Consider the following 17,475-nt stretch of genomic DNA (forward strand, 5'->3'; position numbering starts at 1 on the left):
AGTGGTGTATGGTGGGGAGAAGGTGCAGATGGTTCGCCTGCCGTATTCCCTGTTTGTCCGATAGGCAAGTGGGGGGCGTAGGTGGCAAGGGGGTGAGGAGGTAAGGCCTGCTTTCAGGCCTAAATTAGCATGATTCACGCATCCTTGCAGGTGTAAATTTCTACAACCACACTACGGCAAGCGCAGGTCAGGTCAGTTAGTGAATCAGGAGGGGCCCCGTCCCCTGAATACATGGCTCTGTACATATGTCAGTGCCAGGGCCGCTTCTGCCATGAGGTGGCAGACAGCAGCCCTGCAGCTGCTCACCTGTCCTGCGGCAGCCATCCGGTCCCGCCGCCATGGCTTACCACTGTCCCCCGCCACGCTCCTGCGCCGTCAGTCAGCAGCTATCATGGTCCTCCAGCGAGTTGTGAGTGGCCGGGGTCAGCGGGGGCCGCGATGAGCGGGGACAGTGGTTATCGTTGGTGGCGGGACGGGACAGCTGCTATGTGATTCAGTATGACACACCTCTGTTCTGTATGAGGGCCGGTCAAAGTGAATAGAAATGGGGCATATATGAAGGGCGGAGTTAGCAAAAAGATGGGTGGGCATGGTTGCCTGTAATTAGAGATACAAGGTGGGACAGGTATGAGAGAACCTTCCAATGGGAGAAGAAGCATTGCAAACCAGAAATGGAGCGATTTGCAGAGCGGCTACCGGGGGATACAGGGTGAGAATATGGGGGAAATGGGAGTCACAAAAAACTCAACTACAATGGTATGTGACCATAAAAGCCCTAAAAAAAAATAAAAATAAAAATAAATATATATATATATATATATATATATATATATATATATATATATATATTCCTGAGTAAGGCCGGATAACCCTTTTAAGGGATCAGTGTCATTGCTGAAAAGTCTATAATAAAGTGCAATATTTTGGTGTAGTCTTTATGTGAAGGCAGTTCTTTTTTAGCAGTATTCTGAACAAAGCAACATATGTGTTTTACTTGCACAATGAAAAGATAGCAGTACAGAGTAGTAAGGATTCCTCAGCTCCTTGGTATCACTCTAGTAATGCTGGGCATGAGGCTTCGGTAGCAGCCTGGAAAAGGTGCAGTAAGTTACTGTCACTCCGGGGCAGAGTGACAGACGCACAGGCGGAGTGGGCTGTCTCCTGACAGAGACGGCATTCTGATGTGGGCAATAAAATGGCACAGAAGTCTACATTATGTCAGCCACCCATCTGACTCAGAAAGCTCCATTTACCAGGAGGCTGGAAATAACGTGTACAAATGTGGAAGAGGTGTGAATGAGTGGTTTCAGGCAGTACATGAATCAGCCCTGAGATAAATACACCCCCTCTACTCCCCGAGAACTGTAAAGAATTGACAAGTGGTTACCTGTAGTAAATGAAAATAATGTATTTATGAGGAATCAACAGGATATATTTCATAACAATGACAATATTGAACATACAAAAATGACAAAATTCTCTTAGAGCTAGTGCATTTATTTCAGAGGACTTGTCACCACACTTTTGTATATTCCTTTATAGTGTTCCTGTCATTAGTAAAATCTTTTGATATGACAGAGACATAGGAGCAGTTATGCCCTCCCCCGGACATGTCCCGCCTCATCTGCTGACTGTCTGAGCAGGCCTGACGTGTCACAATCCAAATCCCCGCTCAGAACAGGAAGTGGCAGGAGACCGGAAACCGGAGCAGAGCACAGCAGAACGGAGACTCTGTCAGCAGGTTTATCCTGTCCTATGTAAGTGTAGCATAAACTAGTGACAGAGAATATGAACAGGATGATGTATCACTTACATTGTTCTGTGCAGCTGATCCAGAGATCTCCTCCTGAATAACATGGACAATAAGTAGTCCCCTCCATTATGTGCAAGAGCTCAGTAGTTCTCATTATTTATGAGAAGCAGAAAACTCCGCCCACCAGCTGCTGATTGGCAGTTATCTATCCATGCTGTGTATAGGCAGTCAACTGTCAATCAGCAGCTGGAGGGCAAGGGGAGAGGGGGGGGGGTGACAAGAATCCTATTCTCCTGCATATTAGGAGAATGGCTGAACAAAATGATGTAAGTAATACACTGATCTCTGTTTTACGTTGCCTTCATTTAAGGCTGCGCAAACCTAGTGACAGATTCCGTTTAAGGTTTCCAGAGAAGAACAGCACATTAGGCTATTCTGTTTTTTTTTTAATACAATAAAAAAGCAATGTGCTTCACCCCGCTTTAAAGAAACGTAAAAAAAAAGTCAGATGTCATAATACGCCATCCCAGATTGCTGTGATTATTTTTTTAGCCCCCAAACCCCTTTTTTCCTCACAAAAGGTAATAGCATAGATCTGACCTAACAGCATAACAGTATAATGTAATGGCTTTGGTATTTCCTGTGTCATGTCCTTGAACTCGTAAATTGAGTTGGATATTGACTGAAAGTACCACTTAATATGGTGGATATGGTGTTCTCCTTACAGAAGCCACCCCTACCCTGGAAGGATATCTGGCAAGTCCTGTGTTTCGAGACTTTTCAATGAGGCTCCACAGACATTTTGCATATTTGTATTTCTCAGGGGACAATGCACCCAGGATTTCACTGTATTGAGCGCTTTAGCTGCTCTCCCTGAGATCAGTGATCTGTGTACCGTATAGTATTATATAAAGCACAGTTTTCCCTTCACTATATCTTATACCACATGCTACACTAACTTTCCTGAGAACTTAAAAAAAAAAAAAAACCTAAGAACCCCATTACACAGGACAAATATGGTGCAAAAACGGCAATATCGTTCATATTTAAACGATAACTGTTTAGTTTAAATTCAGGCAACTATTGAAAAATTGTACATATGTTGCTGATCTCATGTTTTGAGCTGAACCTAAAGTCATTGTTAATCGTTTGCCGTAATTTCACATTCATTCGATAATCGTTTACTAATCGTTCAGTGTAATTCGACATCGTTCATTTGCTGGGATCAGATGGAGTAAATGATCGTAGTAACTAACGACTATCGTTGTGTAATATGGTGAACAATTTTAGGTAGCTTTCATTTGCAATTGTTAATTGTTTAAGATTGCTTTGTCTAATAGGATCCTTACATAGAGTGATGGTGGTTGGGGAGTTTGGGGAATGGTGGCAGGGAGGGGAAATCACAGGGCTGAAGCTGCCACTCAAAGGGGAGAGAGGTGGAGGGAGAGAACTTTTAGCCCATGTTCCATAGCTAGTGGTGCCATTTGATTCAGCACCCTGTAAGCTAACGAGAGCGCAGACTGTCAAGTGGGCAATCCTGGAGAGAGGGGTCAATGGGCATTAATGCAGTCTATGGATTGTCCAGAGGGTTGTCACCAAGCATGTAAGTGGGGTGTGAACCTAACCACTCTGCCCATTTAACAGTATAGGCCTAACTGGTATATTGGGTACAGAAACTAAAAGCTTCAATAACTGGGGAACATGCGGGTGGGTGATAGAAAGAAAAAAAGGCACACAAAATTGTGGTACTCGGACAAAAATCTTTTTCTTTCAAATCAACTGGTTTCAGAAAGTTATATAGATGTGTAATTTACTTCTATTTAAAAATCCAATGTCTTCCAGTTCTTATCAGGTGCTGTATGTCCTGCAGGAAGTGATGTATTCTTTTCAGTCTAACACAGTGCTCTCTGCTGCCACTGCTGTTCGAGACAGGAACTGTTCAGAGCAGGAGAGGTTTTCTACTGCTCTGGACAGTTCCTGTCTTGGACAGAGGTGTCAGCAGAGAGCACTGTGTCAGACTGAAAAAGAAGAAAAAAACACTTCCTGTAGGACATACAGCAGCTGATAAGTATGGAAAGATTTGAGAATTTTAAATAGACGTAAATTACAAATCTATACAACTTTCTGGTACTATTTGTTTTGAAAGAAAAAGACTTTTGCTGGAGTAGCCCCTTCAACTGGGAAACCATAATGCCATTGTGAACAGAGCCTAGTATGTGCGCAGAATCTCTTTCATGATAAATACCATTTGCTTCATCATCTCTCAACCTCAAGAAAAATAAGTCAAGCATAATATAAAATGGAGCACAATGTCAGAATATTTTTTCCCACAATTAAATTTTACAGAGACTTTGAGTGCATGGGCTGTTACAGGTGACACAACCAGTAATGGGAATTTGGAGCATAAGGAGATGGTCAAGGTGAATGCGGCTATAAATCCAAAGCAAATAGGAGGCTTAGTTTGTCATCTGCTCTATAAATGTGTACAGTGACGCTGGTGGTAATGTCTCGCTAATTAAAAAGAAAAACAAATCTGCTGTATACATACATCCAATTTAACACACTATTAATATTTATACACTTTCTGTTTTATCACCTTCTCACTCTTTTCTGTCAGCTGTAAAATGCTTCAACCTGTTTCGCTCAGGAGAAGCTGGAGACAAGAGAATGCAGGGCTAAACTGAAAAGAAAAAAAAAGAAACGACTACCAGAAGTGACACAAATTACTTTACAGTATCCCAGGCTTATCATGTATAAGAGCTCGATGCAAATGTCATTGTGGGCGAATGCAAATATGGTTGCATAAGATCGGATCTAAGAGCCATTTGTGACCCCTCTAGTGAATAATTTTTGCAAATGCTGTATACGCTACGCGTCTTCTGAAGTAGTCTGGAAGATTGCCTAGAAGGAGATGCCAGGACGTGACAACACTGAATACACTGTGGAAATCAAACTATGTAATTCAGTATGAAGTTGAAGGGCTGTTGAGCACACCTATGTGTACCACAGGTCAGAAAACTCTGGATTTTGCCTCCATGAGTGCAGCATGGGTTCTAAAGGTATGTTCACATGGGTTAGTTTTCTGGTGGACTTTTAGTCCATAACACTGTACCATGTGCAGATATTTAAGGGCATGCTAACCAGTTGAAAGCTTCTAATACAGAACAATAACAAAGAGGTGCAGGGTACCTCTACTATGGAGCCCCAGTTTTATATAAAAGACAATTTATAGACATGCTATTAAGCACGTTTCAGTGGGTTTTGGACAGTCAATTACCCCTTAGTGCCCCAAAAAAAGTGCCCACCTGCTCCTCTAGCGATGCTTCCACCGCTGAGAGGTAGTCTTAATAATCACTAGGGAATGTGGCTAGAGGGTGAAGCAGCTGTTTAGGTATGCCACAGTATAGGGATGTCTTGTAACATCCTCTATTAGAATATATAGGCAGGTAGGGAAATGTTAACCTGTTGATGGATTCCCATTAAGTTTGCAACGTTTCAATTTTCAGATCAATTTTTCTTGTCTTCCACACTCTTCAGTGATTATGAAACTGATCTAGGCCCGCCCTGAACTAAATCTCTAGCAAACTCTAAAAAGGAGGTGAATAAGGGAATCGACAGCCCAACTTGAAGGTTTATCTGTCTTTACTCACCTTCTGGATTTAAAATTTTATAACTTTACAAAACATTGATTGACATAGGAACAGACATGTTCCTCTTGCTCTTTAAAAATTCTTATTTAGATTAAGCCCATTGATCGCGTCAACCTAATGCCATTTTACTAAAGTATGCTGTCCAGTTTAGGAACCCGATTCATAAAAAGGACGTTCTAGAGCTGGAGAGGGTACAAAGACGGCAACTAAACTAATAAGGGGAATGGAGCATCTTAGTTATGAGGAGAGATTAAAAGAATTACATTTGTTTAGTCTGGAGAAGAGACGTTTAAGGGGAGATATGATTAACTTATTTACATATATAAATGGCCCCTACAAGAAATATGGGGAAAAGATGTTTTAGGTAAAACCCCCTCAAAAAACAAGGGGGCACTGCCTCCGCCTGGTGAAAAAAAGGTTCAATCTCCGGAGGCGACAAGCCTTCTTTACCATGAGAACTGTGAATCTGTGGAACAGTCTACCACAGGATCTGGTCACAGCAACAACAGTAGAGGGCTTCAAAACAGGGCTAGACAAGTTCTTAGACCAAAATAATATAAATGCATATGTATAGAACCTATCATCATGCGTCCCCTTCCCTGTATCCATCCCCTCCTTGTATACCCCCAACGGATTGGATGATCATTTACTTTCAACATGTTAAAAGACTTATAGTGCATTTACACAGGCAGATTTATCTGACAGATTTTTGGAGCCAAAGCCAGGAACAGACCATAAACAGGGAACGGGTCATAAAGGACAGACTGAGATTTCTTGTCTTTTCAAATCCATTCCTGGCTTTGGCTTCCAAAATCTGTCAGATAAATATGCCTGTGTAAACTCACCATCAGGTTCCATTTACACAGAAAGATTATCTGACAGATTATCTGCCAAAGATTTAAAGCCAAAGCCAGGAATGGATTTGAAAAAAAAAAAAAAAATCTCAGGCTTTCCTTTATGACCTGATCTCTGTTTATAGTCTGTTTCTGGCTTTGGCTTTAAATTTTTGGCAGATAATCTGTCAGATAATGTTTCTGTGTAAATGGACCCTAACCACTAGGATAGCAACGATCAGCTGCCGTCGCTCTGTGTAATAGATATATCTAAAGATCGTCAGAGGAGCTCCTCGCCCCATGTAACAGAGGCTTTAGGCTTTCGGACAGTTTTATGTGCTTAGTTTACCGAGGAAGAGCTTTCAGCGTTGGAAGACACACTTCCATTATTGTATTGCCAGGCTCTTCTTTCCCTACATGTTAGGTACTACATGTTAGGTTATAGCGAAAATGCTCTCCATTCATTCTGGGGCACACATTTTTGAAGGGATATTCCCAGCTCCAACACAAATAAGGGTCTATTCACACGTCAGTATATTTTTCAATCCGCAATTTTGAATCCGTAAGCAATCCGCAAATTTTCATCCGTATTACATCCGTATTGCATCCGTAAAATACGGACCCCATAGAGTTGTATTGGGTGTGTCAGTTACTGTCCGTACTAGGGCCTGTCCTTTTTTTTGTGCGGAACGGATTGCAGCCCAGTACACAACACGGATGTGTGTATGGGTCCATTGAAATACATTGGTCCTATTTTTCTGCGGATCCGCAATTGAGGACAGGAACAGGATGTGTGAATAGGGCCTAAAGGAAAAGTGAAGATGACCATGCACAAATTATGCCAAAATATGGACACAGGACAAATGATAAATACCTCCTGCTTTACTTTTTTCCTCTTCTCAACAGAAATTTACTAAAAAAAAATACACATATACAAATCTGAACCAAAATCCCCAGGATTTTATACAGTTCCCCCCTGCTGATTTCTCTATGGAAAATATTTGCAGGAAAATACACAGAACTTCTTCAGATACCACAGATGTTTTTCATTACAGTTTTTGAGCTGTGAAAATCCAGAGCAAAATCGGATGGTGCAAGGCTTTATAGGAAGGATTTTTTTTTATTCTATGATTTTTACTGATACAGAGCACCAAAGCTCTATAAATCCATATATAACATGCTCCCTCTAGTATATGGATTTAAAGTGAAAATCCCAAGAGTAAAACAAAATACCTTTCAACAGGTTGGGTGATAAATAGCTTATCAGTGTGGGTCCCAGCAGTTGGACTCCCAAAAATCATGAGAAAAGCAGGACCCTTTTTTCTTATGTAAATACATTTTCTAGATTCACTTGCTATGATGGCCAAATACTGCACTTAGTTGTGTTCTGCAGTCCCATAGACCTGTTTGATCTCCACTCCATCCACACAGGAGGACAAGAGACCCCATTCTCGTAAGAGGTGGAGCTCCAGTGGTATCAAGTAGGAAGGATGGGCTCCGGGAAACCTATTATAATGCCAAAATCAAAATGGCTATGTATTAGAAAATACATAGCCATTTTTTCAGAAAACTAACTCTCACCACTGGGGGTACACTTTAAGGCTATGTTTACACAACGTGAACGACCGGAGTCGGATGTACCGGCCGGATGATCTTTATGGCCGTAGTGTTCTGATGTGGGCGCATCAGAACTCCCCTTAGGACACAATGAAGCAAGCGGCCGGAGCCGCTCGCTTCATTGTGTGAACTGACAGGGTTTCCTACGGCTGCAATTCACTGAATTGCGGCCGCAGAAAACTGACATGTAATTTCTTTGCAGCACCGCACAGGATCCCAGCTGGAGTGTATACGATGTGTATACGCTCCGGCCGGGATCCCAAACAACAATAGGCTATGTTCCCCTCCGCACAACAACAACGGCCGTACTTTTACGTAGTGTGAACATAGCCTAAGCCTTTTATTTTATAGGGTATATGCACACTGAGTAATTGCCAAAAACGCTGTGCGGAATCTGCTGCTCGCTCCCGCTTCTCTCTCCGCTGGCTCCGGGAGCACGCAGGGACAAGCGGCGGATTCCGCACGGAGATTTCAGCGACGATTACTCCGTGTTCATATACCCTGAGGCATGAAAACAATGTTGAACATTTTAAAATCGATTTACGCAAATAAGAATTTCATGCGACACTAAGAAAATATTCCTGTTATGAAGGGTAACAAAATAATTTTAACAAGATGTTTAACATTTGAGAGTCCTCACATACTTTAGCCAACAGCGTAGACTCACAGCATCAATATACATAAACATGAAAGCTAACACCACCACTCCTAAAACCTATAACCTTCACAGCTAATGCAGGCTCGACCCAGCAATGGTCCTTTTGGTGTGGCCAAGGTTAGCGGAACTGAAGCAGAAGTAATTTGCCTGCCGTCTCCAGAGTGAATCTGCCGGCCTTTGATGAATTAGAGAAGAGAGGTTTTAAATGAAGCATTAGGAAGCCTCTATGTGACACCAGCGAGCTATGGAGCCGGGGCTCACTCAGGGCCAGCAACTCGCAGCCAACAGTGATTAATGTACAATATTAAGTCTCTGCGTTCTGATCGAAACTAATACAGGCTTTAATAATTGTATTCAGGTTTGTTTTTTCCCCCCCACACCTACCAATTGCTTTGCTTTCATAGTTTTAGCCCCTGAAGCATCAATACAACTATAACTCCTGCAAGTAAAAAAAACAAAACAAAAAACTGTAACCCTAATTGTGGCCAAATCAGCCATGTAAAGGAATGATTAAAAGAAAGAATCTAAGAGGTAATACAAAAATAATAATAAATAATACAATAGACAAGTAGTATACACAGTACATAAAGAAGTTGTTAAGCCTAAGGACGCGTTTACACAAAGTGCTACTTCCGTGGTTAGTACTTGTGATCCTGATTTCCAGGTGTGATCTCAACTCAGGAATTCAGGATCACAGCCGCAGCAGGTAGCACTGAGCGGAAAGGTCTTGTTACATTGCCAAGGCAGCGCTATGAATGAGAGATTTATCTGACAGATCTATGAAGCCAAAGCCAGAAACAGACTATAAACAGAGTACAGGTCATAAAGGAAAGACTGAGATTTCTCTTCATTTCAAATCCATGAATGGCTTTGGCTTAAAAAATCTTTCAGATAATGCAGCAGACAGCCACATTTTGAAGGTGTCAGACTCTGAGCGGAGAGGCGCAGAAAGCAGAGACAGTTAAGCCCTCCCATAGAAAGAAGGATTCGGCTACGAGTCTATGTGGGGGGGGGGGGGGGGGGGTTGTTGGGGGGGATTTGGGGTTGGGTTTCCGCATGGAATTTTGGCGCCGTTTCTGTAGTGTGAAAGGGCCCTTACACCTGTACATGGAGGATAATCTAGTATTGCCACTCTGCTTCATTATGTAAAAGTTGTTATATAATCTCACAAGATCGTGTGGTAGAAAACCACCCAAACATAGGGTGAATATATAACCTATAAGTTTCTTTGCTTAATCCTGAACCACCGTGCTGCCCTTACCACTATTAGTAGGTGTAGGCTTACCAACCAGGAAAGCAATTCACACAAACAGAGCATACACCAATTTTAGGTCAAAGTTTGAATTGAAAACAGCTATATTGCACAGGCTGTCTGTTCAGCATGTGTAGAGCAGAATGAGCGGAATAGATGAGGGTATTTGCACACTACAGAATCCGTGCAGATAACTTCCAGCGAATTCCGTGCACGGTCCCACTTATAGTTCCGTGTGTCCCATAGGCTCCATTCTATGCTCAGGCAGATTCCACTGTCTGCCCAAAAAACTGACATGACAATTCTTTGGGCGGACAGAGAAATCTGCCCAAGCATAGAATGCAATCTATGGCACAGGCAGAGAGTCCAGCGGGAGCGCGTGGGGCCGAGCAGAGGAATCTGCGAGAATTCCTCAGTGTGCACATACACTTATTCTATAGTTTCATGGGAAAAGATTTAATAGAACTTGTATTTTATTCATGTCTTCTCATTATGAGCTTGGTAGTCCATTGGGTGGCCCCACTGAGTGACTGAGTCTTCCTACTATAAAAAAGCCCACCCACTGGACCCATGATCCCTGAACGAGCAGAAATTTTATTAACTATATTATAGATTCTACTGAATTTTTTCCAACAAAACTATGAATTAGTACTACTCAGCTCCTCTTGCTCTATAACATGTTGCTTGCAGCTCAGACACCATGTTTTCTGACGAAGATTTCCTTTAAGTCTAAATAATATTCTTGAACTCATTTATATTGGGTATCCTATACATGTACAGCTGTCTATGCATAATACAGTCTATAAGCTCAAAGGACGGCCAGTAAGTCTATAATATGGCTAACCTACGATGATCTCTCATACATAACAGTTCTGATGAAATAGTTGCAGGAAGGGTAGGGAATTTAGGCAATGGTGCTGAGAAAAGAAATCACTGAAAACTCATTTGGCAATATAAAACACATGAAATATACTAGAAAAGTGTTAAGCGCGATAACAAAAATATTTCACAAGGGATTCCTCTGGTTAATAGATTATATAAAGAGTATGCGATATTTCACATATTTCTCCCCTGCTGTTCAACACTATTAGCTTGTGTGCAAACAGAATCTATTAGTATGCGGCGTCCTACTGTACTAAAAGTGAGAACCTTTTTAGTGGCTTTTTATTCTTATAAAATTCTAATTTTTTTCGCTAATTCGTGCTGGTGTGAGCGTGCACTGACATACTCACCAACCTTCCAGTTTTCTCTGATATTGCTCCATAAAATTAACATAAAATGGGTGGCTTTTGGAAATATTCAGTGTTAGTACCAAGTAGTAGAAGATGTTAGAAGCACATCACAAGCCATACTATTTTTTTCAATCTAGTGAGTGCCATCTTTAGGCCAAAGCAGCGATGGTTGCAACACTGCACTACAGACACCTGTAGTTAGTGGCTATTACAACTGGAAGGAAAAGATGATAGAATTGGTGGCTCGATACAACAAATATATCAATGTCACAAGCAGGCTAAAGGGAGAATACTACTGGCGGAGATAGTACAGAGGCAAAATAATAAAGTTGTTAAGTGTATGGTGACAACCATACATATCCTTAGTCAGTTTTTATCAATAGTGGAAAGAACAATAGTCAAATAACTCAAGATCTGTCACCAGTTTACAGTGCAGTGTGAATTTATTAGCCACCCCCTCCCCCCAGTGCAAATAGGCTATTTCCATTGTTAAAAAGCAATGTCGACAGTTTGTGTTTGCGTGAATCCAACTTGACAATTTGATGCACACAATACACCTAACACTTTGAAAATATTTTTGTAGTGTGGCACAAACAAAATTTAATACACAAAAACAAAGACCTTTAACATGCAAGTATTTAGTTCCTGAATGTCAATAGTTTATGGAATTACCTTTTGCTCCAATTATAGATGCAAGTCTCTTGGGATATGTCTCTATTACTGTATCCCAGCACAAATAGGCACTGGGATTACTGCTCAACTCCTTCCAGATAGACTGGCTGCATTGGTGTCCAGTAGTCTTTAAAGTGACTCTGCACTCACAATCTGACCTCCCCCCCAAAACCGCCTGTACCTCCAGATTGTTGCCTGTAATCCAAGATCTGTCCTGGGGTCCGTTCGGCAGGTGATGCAGTTATTGTCGTAAATAAGTTTTAAACTAGCAGCCCCGTGCCCAACTGCCATGGTAGCCTAGATTGTGTATGCATTAGGCTGGCACAACCTCTCTGTCCCTCCTCCCCGCCCTCCTCATCACTAGGAATGCTCCAGGCAGATTGTCTCCTATTCATCACCTGTGTGAATACTGAACATGGGCTGGATCGTTAAGGCACCTGTGCAATGTTCAGACAGGAGAAAATGTTCCAGTGGCATTCCTAATGATGAGGAGGGTGGGGAGGAGGGACGGAGGGGTGGTGCAAAGTTAGGGCACAGATACTGCAAGTTGTTTTTTAGGACAATAACTGCATCACCTGCCGGACGGACCCCAGGACAGATCTTGGATTAAAAGCAGCTATCTGAAGGTATAAGTGGTTTTGGGGGGGGTCCGATTGAGGGTACATGTCACTTTAAGTCATGCTGCAGATTCTCAGTCGGATTGAGGTCTGGTATTTCCAAGATATCTCAATGTTTTCCAATAAAAAAAAATCCAGTGTTGCTTTATGTTTAGGGGGATTGTCTTACTGCAATGGTAACTTTCATGCCTGTATCAAGTCTTGACTGAAACTTAGTTTTCTCCAAGAATTGCCATCCATCTTTCCTTCAATCCAAACCAGTTTTCCAGTCCCTAATGATGATAGGCATCCTCAGTGTTATGCTGCCACCACTGGGCTTACCTGTGGGAATAGGGTGAGGGGACGTGTTGGGCCAAAAAGTTAAAGGGGTTATCCAGGCTTATAAAAACATGTCCATTTTCTACCAGAAACAGCATGACTCTTGTTTCCAATTTTGATGTGGTTTTGCAACCCAGTTCCACTAAAGCAAACCAGCCTAATTGCAAAACCCCACCCAAACTGGAGACAAGACTCTTGCTGGTAGAGAGTGAACACATTTTCCTAATTCTGGATAACCCCTTTAAATGTTAGTCCCATGTGAGCAGAGAAGCTTCTTCCATGTGTTTAGGGGTGTCTGTGGAGTCTGTGTTCTCTTCCATAAGGCAATGGATTTCTCTTGTCCACCTTGTAGTTGTGCTATAGTCTTTCCATTTTGATATAATGGATTTAAATGGGCACTATCACAAAACAAACTCAAATCAAAAGTTCTTATCAGTCAGCGTCTGAGCATTCTCTCCCGCCTCTATCACATGACCTTGTTCGACTCATAATATAAGTCTATAGGGCTCTCCCAGTCACACATACACAAAACAGAGAGAGAGTGTGTGACAAAATGCTTCTCCACCACTCATTTTACTGATTGGTCAGGTCCCTAGCATTCCCTCATCAATCAGTAAAATGAGTGGGGAGAGCAGTGTATTGTGGTGCACTAGTACAAGTTTGTTTTTTTCTTTTTTTTAAGAATGCGTTAATGGGGAAGTGCCCCATGCACAATATGGAGATATGAGCAGGTTAGATTCATGTTACCTCCTCCCTATTGTGCACAGGGCACTGAGGATGAAGGTATGCCTCTCACCATAAACTCCAGCGCCGTTCCCGTGCAGTTTTAGGCTGGGTTCACACTATGTATATTTGAGGCTGTATTTGGTCCTCATGTCAGGTCCTCATAGCAACCAAAACCAGGAGTGGATTGAAAACACAGAAAGGCTCTGTTCACATAATGTTGTAATTGAGTAGATGGCCGACATATAACAGTAAATAACTTCCATTATTTCAATATAACAGCCGTTGTTTTAAAATAACAGCAAATATTTGCCATTAAATGACGGCCTTCCACTCAATTACAACATTATGTGAACATAGCCTTTCTGTGTTTTCAATCCACTCCTGGTTTTGGTTGCTATACAGCCTCAAACATACAGCCTCAAATATACGTAGTGTGAACATAGCCTTAATGTGGTGCTACATCCAGTAAGGCCATTTGGAGCTCTGAGCCACTAATAATTATTAGAAGGGGCAAACAGCCAGGGGTGGATGGGCACTCTGGGGGTGGGGCAGTGCTCCATACAGCCTTATTGGACAGAGCACTACATTAAAACTGCACAGGAACGGCACAGAGGAAGGAGGTAAGACACATAACTTCATCCTCAATGCCCTGTGCGCAATAGGAAGCTATCAGCAGGTTAGATATATCTAACCTACTGACAGTTCCCCTTTAATGCTGCTCCATAGGATACTCAAAGTTTGATGTTTTTTTTTTTTTGTATAACTTATCCCTGATCTAAACTTTTTTTTTTTTTTTTTTTATAACTTTGTCCTGTTCAGAGACCTCCTTGGTCTTAATGCTGTGGGCTCTTCAGAAATGGTGGATTTATAGACATAATTGTTAATCTTATTTAAATTATTGTAAAACCTTTCACGTAAATGGTTCAACCAGTGATTTATACCAAAAGCGATGAATACATATGGGGGTGCAAACATATGCACTCAAGAGTGTTCAGTTTTTATTTTTATTTTTTTTAAACTAGTGCGTCCTTTACATAAAACTATTAAAATTCATTTTATTTCCAGGTTGTAATGCAATAAAAAAAAAGGGAAAAAAAAACAAAAAAAGGTGTGAAAATCTGTAAAACTGCAAAAATTTACAAAAAAAAAGCAATACATTTATGATCAGACGTCATATCATTTACCAGCCTACATAGCCCATATTTCATAAACATATTTTGTTAACAGATTTCTACCCTTTATTAGAAGTTTTATTAGTACACTTTCATTACTCATACGAACAAACCAAGGAAACAAGGCTGTAAGCCAACTGAGCTACATAGGCAACAATTAGGCCTCCATGCCAAGGGAAGAAGATGCCTCTGGCAGAGAAGGAGTTAACTGGCAGGCTCTTCACACACACATACACACACACACACACACAGAGTGTGTCCAGGCTCCAGGCAGGGTATGCTCTGCTGGCTGGGACCTCCCGCTTTCACAGAGCGGAGCAAGTTTAATTAACGGGGGAGGGAGTCACAAACCCACATTAGCAAGTTGCAAACTTCATTAGCATGGGGCGACCGCATGTAATTAAAATAATGAGTTTTTTGGGTTTTACTGCAAAATGCTTTTAAAAAAAGACAAAAAAAAGGAATGTAAAAAAAAAAAAAAAAAAAGGTGAAAAATAGCAAATAAGCATCTTGTAGCTGGAATGCAGCCTTTTATTTTCAGTCTTTTGAGGATGCGCTTTTGTTTTTCCATTTCTTTAGATCAAACATTTCAACTCGGTTCCTTCATGTGAAGCCTAGAATACCCAGCTAGTTCCTGAAAACCATCAAATACGCTCCGTCACGCCAGGCCCAGAACCCTGGCTTTATGCCATGAGGATATTTCCAGCAAAAGCTAGAAGTTATTAAACTGGCTTGTTATGCCAGGCCTAGAGGAGGGCTGTCCATCTAATGGCACTTGGAGGCACACCTTGCTGCCCACGCCAAGGTGCCTTGAGTAGTCAGCAATCACTTACAACACTGCCCCTGCCTTGTTAAGTAGAGCAAGGGCTGCTAGTATTTCTTGGGGCGGGACCGCTCGGGGAGCTGGACAAACTGAAAATCAAAGTGTTTCCATTACTGTTAACCCTCTGTTATGCAACACTACTGAAATTCACAGTAATAAATACAGACAGAAAGGTAGCTCAGTGGTTAGTACTGTTACCTTGTGGAGCTACAGACGAATATAGAAATACCACCAAAAGCAACATCTGCCTTGAGTTTGTATGTTCTCCCTGTGTTAGTGTGGGTTTCCTATGGTTGCTTTGGCAGGATGAGTGATATGAGTGGGGACACTCTCTGTACATCATTAAAGATTATGCAGTGTCCTGGTACCAGTTTCCCAGGTACTTTATGTGTAAAGTTGTTGCTAAGGAAGATCTTGCTTCTCACTTTTTACTATTGTATCTTCTTTGTATGTCTTTGTCACACTGCTACATACTGCTTAACAAGCATACACTGAGGTATACTATCAGTGCAGCAGTTAACACCACTGCTGTCTTTAAGACACTCAGTGGTCACATGTAGTAAAATAAGATGCTTTGGTCACATAAGGCCTCACAACCAATAAGAGCAGGCCCTAATCCAGACTCTGATAACCTGGAGAAGGGTAAACCTAAAAACAGTCTTGCTTTTGGACAGAGCACATCTGCTAGTTCAGCTTCTGCTAGTCAGGCCTGTTAGTCAGCTATTAAGCTACAGGTTTCTCAGTATCTTGTATACAGGGAGAGACAGACAAATAAAGAAATAGTTGCAAGACTAGTTTTATGTCCAGAAGTTACCTCTGAGCTTGAGTCATTCACCTGCACTTTATATTACTAAAACAACTCACTGACAAAGTGTGATATACAAATTAACCTACGCAAGCCTCACTATCTTGCTACATGCTAAAATTAAAAACACATACACATCAATCTCAGCCCCCTAGAGCCCTTGCTGTGACGTCCTCAGGTCCCCACAGTTCCAGCTAGCTCCTACTTCTGAGAACAGCCAAGACGGCCTGTGCACTGTAGAAATTTCTTTGAGGTATAGATGCTCTATGCATCTTTTATCCTATGTAATTCGGTTCTAGCGTTTAATGTAATCCAAATGTGACACTTCAAAAATTGATGATTCAGCTATATATCAACACAAAGGGGACGCCTTATGTCTGCCCTTCAGTCATTTAGCGTCAAATTTGTAATATTCCGCTTATGGCTCTTCTGAAGCCAAATAGTGTAGTAGTTACGTGAGCTATGCCAATGACATTTTCCCAACATTTTCTCTGGGAAATAAATGGCCCAAATGTAATGTGAACAGAGCCTAATAGTAGTTAATAGGCATAATGTACACAACTGATAGATTCCTGCTGATGGGAATAACCTATCTCTGGCACTACTGTCCTAATACCGTCATTACTCCTTGTATATAGGCAGTAGGTTACGGACTGCATTACACAGGTTATACTCACACCTGAAACATTAGCACTAACACAACGCACTGAAAAATCGTAGATCATCCCCAGCGAACTCGACAATTTTGTTGCAATCTGAACATCCTTTATTGTAATAATGGTTTCATCCAAAGAGTAAAACGATGATGGGCATCATCCCTGGCACAGCAATGCTAGAAATCTTATTAGTGAATAGTTCAGGTAGCAATTCACAAATAAAATGTTATGACCAGAAACACTCCCTTTAGCTACAGGAGTAATCCAAAATGACTGCACAGGGAAATGTAAATTACCCATAGATTCCCCCTCGCCTCTGCAATTTATGGCCTATAGTCTGCAAATGAGATCTGGACTACCGACTGCCATAAATAAGCCTGGAGTCTGCTGGGAAGGAAAACCAGAGGGAATTAAAACTTTCCCCGACACTACAACAGATAATGTGAGTGATTCCAATAATATTACTGTATATTACTTCTATCAGGGAACTGTATATAAAGCAATTGCCTCATATGCTTGTATATTGCTCACAAAGACGAGATTTAGTAATAGAATCACTCGTATTCTCTTACCACTCCATAAATAATGGCAGCCTTTATATTACGCAAGGTCTCACGAGCCTAATTGTCTGATCATCCCGGACACTAGATTTAGCAAAGATAAATATAACATTCCGTGCCCGAATCCAGCT

The 17,475-nt window shown here is 41.5% G+C and overlaps 1 protein-coding gene and 1 long non-coding RNA gene across 2 annotated transcripts in view; one reads left to right on the forward strand and one right to left on the reverse strand.

Moving 5' to 3' along the window:
* DPH1 (diphthamide biosynthesis 1) overlaps positions 1-17,475 on the reverse strand; it is a 232,758-nt gene that overhangs the window by 129,303 nt on the left and 85,980 nt on the right. The gene's annotated exons all lie outside the window — the stretch shown is intronic.
* On the forward strand, positions 1,992-15,608 carry LOC138767693 (uncharacterized). Its single transcript, XR_011358837.1, has 3 exons — positions 1,992-2,079; positions 4,371-4,812; positions 15,080-15,608. It is a non-coding gene; the product is annotated as an uncharacterized lncRNA (long non-coding RNA).

This window comes from Dendropsophus ebraccatus, chromosome 11, assembly GCF_027789765.1.
Source record: "Dendropsophus ebraccatus isolate aDenEbr1 chromosome 11, aDenEbr1.pat, whole genome shotgun sequence".
NCBI lineage: Eukaryota > Metazoa > Chordata > Amphibia > Anura > Hylidae > Dendropsophus > Dendropsophus ebraccatus.